This window comes from Cicer arietinum, chromosome 3 (assembly GCF_000331145.2).
Source record: "Cicer arietinum cultivar CDC Frontier isolate Library 1 chromosome 3, Cicar.CDCFrontier_v2.0, whole genome shotgun sequence".
Lineage (NCBI taxonomy): Eukaryota > Viridiplantae > Streptophyta > Magnoliopsida > Fabales > Fabaceae > Cicer > Cicer arietinum.
Window position 1 is genome coordinate 30,285,305 of NC_021162.2, and position 5,762 is coordinate 30,291,066.

Here is a 5,762-nt window from a genome sequence, read left to right on the forward strand (position 1 = left end):
TCACAAGAAAAATACACCAAGGATTTGCTCAAAAAATATAACATGAGTTCAACCAAGAGTATGGGAACTCCTATGCATCCATCCTCCATACTCCACAAAGATGATGAAGGAACTCCAATATCTGAGAAGGAGTACAGAGGAATGATAGGATCATTGTTGTATCTAATAGCCAGCAGACCGGACATAGTCTTTGCAGTCGATCTTTTTGCAAGATTTCAATCCTCTCCTAAAGAATCCCATATCACTGCAGTCAAAAGGATTTTTAGATACCTTGTTGGCACTATAAATCTGGGAATTTGGTACAAGAAATGTTCCAATCTTGACCTCATAGCTTATTGTGATGCCGACTACGCGGGAGACAAAGTTGAAAGAAAAAGCACAAGTGGTGCTTGCCAATTTTTGGGTAAATTCCTAATAAGTTGGTCATGCAAAAAACAAAGTCCCATTGCTCTTTCAACCAATGAAGCAGAGTATGTATCAGCCGCTCAATGTTGCTCACAACTACTTTAATTGATTTATCTTGGTTATATTCTTTTATTATATTATTATAATTTTTATTATTAATAATATAAAAATATATGTTGTTCTTTTAAATAAGTATATACAATTTTAGTTAAGTCTGAGAGGATAGCAAAACCACCAGAGGACGTAATGTCCTGTTTAGTGAAAAGTCCCTTGACATGGCAGCCTAGAAAAATGAAGCAACACCTTCTCTCTCATTGGGCAGCACGCGTGGCACATGCCTCCGTACTTCACGCCATGCATTTAATGCAGAACAGCTACATATCCCATCCATCATCACGCTAGTTTCCTAGGCTACGACGCATTTAATGTTTTCTTTCTCTCACACGTTTCCTCCCACGCTCATCTGCACATCTTCCTTCCTCTTCCTTAATCTTCCATCCTCTATCATTCTCACTCATCTCCCAACTATTATAAAAAAACCTCTTTACCCAGAAATTGCTTCCCACACCATTTTTCTCATGGCTCGAACCAAAGTCACTGCTAAACGAAAAATCATCCATCAAGAACCAGAAGAAAATCAAGAGGTTTATTCAAGCACTGATTCGGATTATCATGAAGAAACCCAATCTGAAGGAACCTTTTTGAACACCATCCCTTCTTCTCAACCTTCCAAAAGTTTCTCTTCTCCCTCTTTCACTAAAAAGACTGCTAAAAACTCATCCTCATCAACTCCAATCAGGCGTTCCTCCAGAATCATATCTGAAGTCGTTTCATCAAAAATGGCCATCCCTCAAGACAATACTGTTCATATCATCCACTCTGATGATTCAGAGACAACTCTCTCTGTTGAACCTCCACAACAGCCTCCTCCTAAGAAATCCATATCCAAAGCCTCAACTCCCAAAAAGGTTAAACCATTTTCTCCAAAACCCCCATCCTCATCGCTCAAAATTTATGATATTACCTTATTGTTTTTTTCGGCTGATATAAAAAATAATTATGTTTTGAAGTGGAAAAACAAATCTGTTGTAAATGGTAAAATCATTGATCTTACTGACATCAAACAAGGTGGATTTAATGTGGAAGAAATGGTTGAACAACTCGGATGGACTTCATTCTTCAAAATCGATGAGCCTCAATATCCTCGCCTAGTACAGGCATTCTATGCTGTTGCAAATGGCTCAAAGTACTCCACTAGTTTTAGTATGGTATTGAAAGGAGTTCATATGGAAATAAGTCCCACCATACTGTGTCAAATTCTTGACATACGTGATGAAGGAGCCGACCACTTACCGGAAATGTGGCATTCTCGAGCTTTAATCACCAGGACCTCTGTTCTTGAAGAATTACTCATCAAACCACCAAAACCATTAGTGGCCTCAAATCTCCGTCCAATATGTCGTATACTCCACAACATATGTGTTCACTCCATTGCACCCCGAGCTGGCAGCTTTGAGAAAGTCACAGAACTTGATATCATGATCATCCATCATTTAATGACTGCCTCCCCTCTTCACTTAGGTAATGTGATTTTTTGGTTTATGCTGAATGTTGTTTTGATGGGAAGATCTGCTCCCTATGGAATGCTACTCACTAAGGTTTTCAAATTCTTCAAAATCCCACTCGAAGATGAACCTTCCATCAAATTCAGTAACACATTTTCACTCAAGAATATTAAACAAATGAAGTTTGAGCATGAAAACCTCCCTGCCTCCAAGAAAAGGAAAGTACGAGAGTCCTCTACTCCCTCTCAGAAATCTGAAAAAGACACCATTCAACCACCACCTAAGGAAACACCATCACCACTCATTCAAGAACCTACCTCTTCACTGCGTCACTCTCCTGATCTTACTCTGAACTCACCTGTCCAACCATCTCCTCCTCATGAAGCCGATCCACTCCCTAAGGATACCTTTACACCAACTCCTCTTCAAAATATGGAAGAAGGCGAGGAGTTATATTTTGATCTTAACCAGTCCTATCCTCCCTCTCCTATGGGTATGTCTAAGGCCCTTTCTCCTACATTGCCAATGGAAGAGGATATGCTCCCACAACCAGATCTTTCGCAATAACTTCCTATTCCTCCTGATGCTGCTCGTGAAGAACCTACCCAACCTCTCCCTGAGGTCACAGGACAGTTCAGTTCCCTTGACTCCTTCTTTACTGCCACGACTCATAACCATTCAAAGGACAAGGCTGGGAGCTCTCAGAATAAGAGTTCCAGTGTAAATGATCAGCCTAAGGGCTCGGTTCCTAGCACCAGGATTGGGGAAAGCAAGAATACGAAGCAGATGAAACTTCTAAAATTAATTAGGAAAGACCAGAAGAAAATCCTTCAGCGCTTCACTCACTTTCAGAACTCTTTGGTTCAATTTGGTCTTATCCTTGAATGGGTTACCAAACACTTGGTCCCTACTATTGCTCTTGGAGATCATCCTCCTGAGCTACCAGCCCAGCCAACCTCTGATGTTCCATCTCCTTCATCCTCATCAGATGAACCATCCTCATCAGACTAATTCAAGTTGATGTTTCTTTTTGCTGCTGCCAAATTCAGGGGGAGAATGATTATGTTTTTTGTTTAGTTGCTTATGTTTTTTGACTATCCAGTTGCTTTGTGTTCATGTTGTTAAAACTGTTTAATTATTGTGTTGTTAAGTTAAATTGTTGTGTTGCTTATGAACCCATGTTTATGCTTTGTTGAACAAATCTTTAAATTATTATCTAATTATCATGATGTCATATGTATGGTTAAAATCATGTTATTTCAATACTTGGGCATACATTTAGGGGGAGCAATAATTTTTAGTTTTAAAAATTATTACACATATGATTGAGGGGGAGCATAAACATTTTATCTTTGTCTTTTAAAAAATCATAATCTAAATAATTTTGTCATCATCAAAAAGGGGGAGATTGTTGAGACAAAATCTCTCAAATGATTTTAATGATAACAAAATTACTTAAGAGATTATGATTGTGGTTAATGACTAACATGTGCTCTTGAGTGTATTCATATAAGATAATAGGTTATTAATCATTAAGGCAAAAAGAAGGAAAATATGATTCTGGCCTGAGGATGGAAAACCACATGAGGATGGCATATGATCAAGAAAACCACGTGAGGATGGGCTGCAAAGTGGAAAATCTCCAGATCTGCCCAAGTTGTGACCTCACCAGTACAAATGCTTTTATTCATTAAAGAAATGAACAATAAAGTCAAAGAATGAATAAGTAAAAGTATTTAAAATAAAGAAGTTAGAAGGCCAAAAAGAAAAGGACAAGAACAACTAGATCTAAGTCTAAAAGGATGATAGATTAGGCTAAGGTTGGACCAACTATGTTGAAAGCAACCCATCAAGCATGTGCAAAAGCTAAAATATGAACATTTATTGGGCTTGCACGTTTTAATACATGAAGAAGTCAAGTTAACAAAAGGCAACTTTAAACAAGCCAAAAATGGAAGATCACATGTGCTGCCAGATCTGATCCTCGGACTGAGCATGACAGTCCTATGTAATAGGAACTAGGGCTAAGTCTAAAAGGATGATAGATTAGGCTGAGGATGGAAAAGGCAACTTCAAACAAGCCAAAAATGGAAGATCACATGTGCTGCCAGATCTGATCCTCGGACTGAGCATGACAATCCTATGTAATAGGGTGGCTTTTTCTCTCTTGTCAACATCACCGCAAAAGTTGAAATCAACCTAGTCCTTAAAGTTTTCTGAAAAGGTTGCAACTCACATGGTCAAAGAAGCAGCTTTGCACTCTTGATAAAAGAGAATAGACAAAGACATCTCAAGATCAAGTTTCAAGGAAGCTGGCCTGCATACGTGAGGATAGGTTCTGCCTGGCCTAACAAGTTGAATGTCAGTTCTGTAATTATGATGGAAAACCTTGGATCCTTTGAAAAATGATTTCCAACGGTCATCAAAGAGCTTGGACCTCTATAAAATGCAGCAAGCTCTTCATCATAAAAACACAACACAATTGCATAAAACGATCAAGCATCTTAAAGCTATCAAGAGCAAATCACATCCTCAATTCATACTTTCTTTGATCCTACACTATATCTTTGTAAGTATCAATCACTCTCATACTACTTTGTAATTTCCTTGTGAGTGAAGCTTGGAAATATTTGAAAATTGATTGTAAGCTTGGTGAAGCTAAAGAATACACAGTTTGTAATCATCCTCAGAGTGAGGTTGATCTGTTTGAAAGTTAGTGAAATCTCACAAGGGTGTGAGGACTGGACGTAGCCATCTTTTGGTGAACCAGTATAAAATTGTGTGTGTCTCTCTCATATTCTTTTTTTACTCTTTTGCTTAAGTTAAAACTAAAGGGTTAAAAAAATTCATCCTCAGTGAGAGGGTAGTTTTACAATCTCTTGAAAATTATTTTTAAACAGCAAAATCCCTATTCCCCCCCCCCCCCCTTCTAGTGATATTTAGCTACATCACATATAAGTCCTCTTTATAGGACATAAGTCTTGTAACTTATAAGTATATGAATGATCACATTAACATAAGAGAAGTCACTAACAATTAGTATAGCTCACTAGCAAATAGTAAATCATTGGGATGCCATAGATACTAAGGAATGTATAAGGATAAAGAGAATGAATGTTCATTAATATAAATATATATAATATTTCCCCTTGAACATTTATCGAGGATATGCCTCATTATAATCTTACTAGAAAAATCTAATGGAAAAAAACTTATTGAAGGAAAAAGAGTACATCATCATCTATGTAGAGATTGTCTTATTAAAAACCTTACTCGAAAAATGCAATGAAACCAAACCATAGTGAAGGACAAAAAGAGTGTTCTACACATTTATTTCTGTTGGTTATTTATGACCTCGAAATAATCGGAATGTATCCGTTCTTTAAGAAATTAAATCAATTTCATACACACAGCGGAATTAAATTGCGGCATACAAGATTAGCAATCACAAGTAGATGGATAAGAGATTAACCAAGATGCATGCGAGTCAAATTTCCAGTTTAAACAATATTACCTAACACAGAATATGTTTAACATGCATCTAATATTAATCACACATACAAATATTGCAAGATAGAAAATTAAAGGAGTTGAGGGTTAGAGAAGATTGCACACATAATTTATCTTGGTTCAGTTGTCACCTTGACAACCTACATCCAGTCCTGACAATCCAATCGGATTTCAGATTTTCTTCTCCAATAGAAAGAATCGATTACAGATGGTCCAGTTTCAATCCCAGAAACCTATCTATCTCTAATGATCTCTTTCCTATTGATCACCCTCTGATCCTTG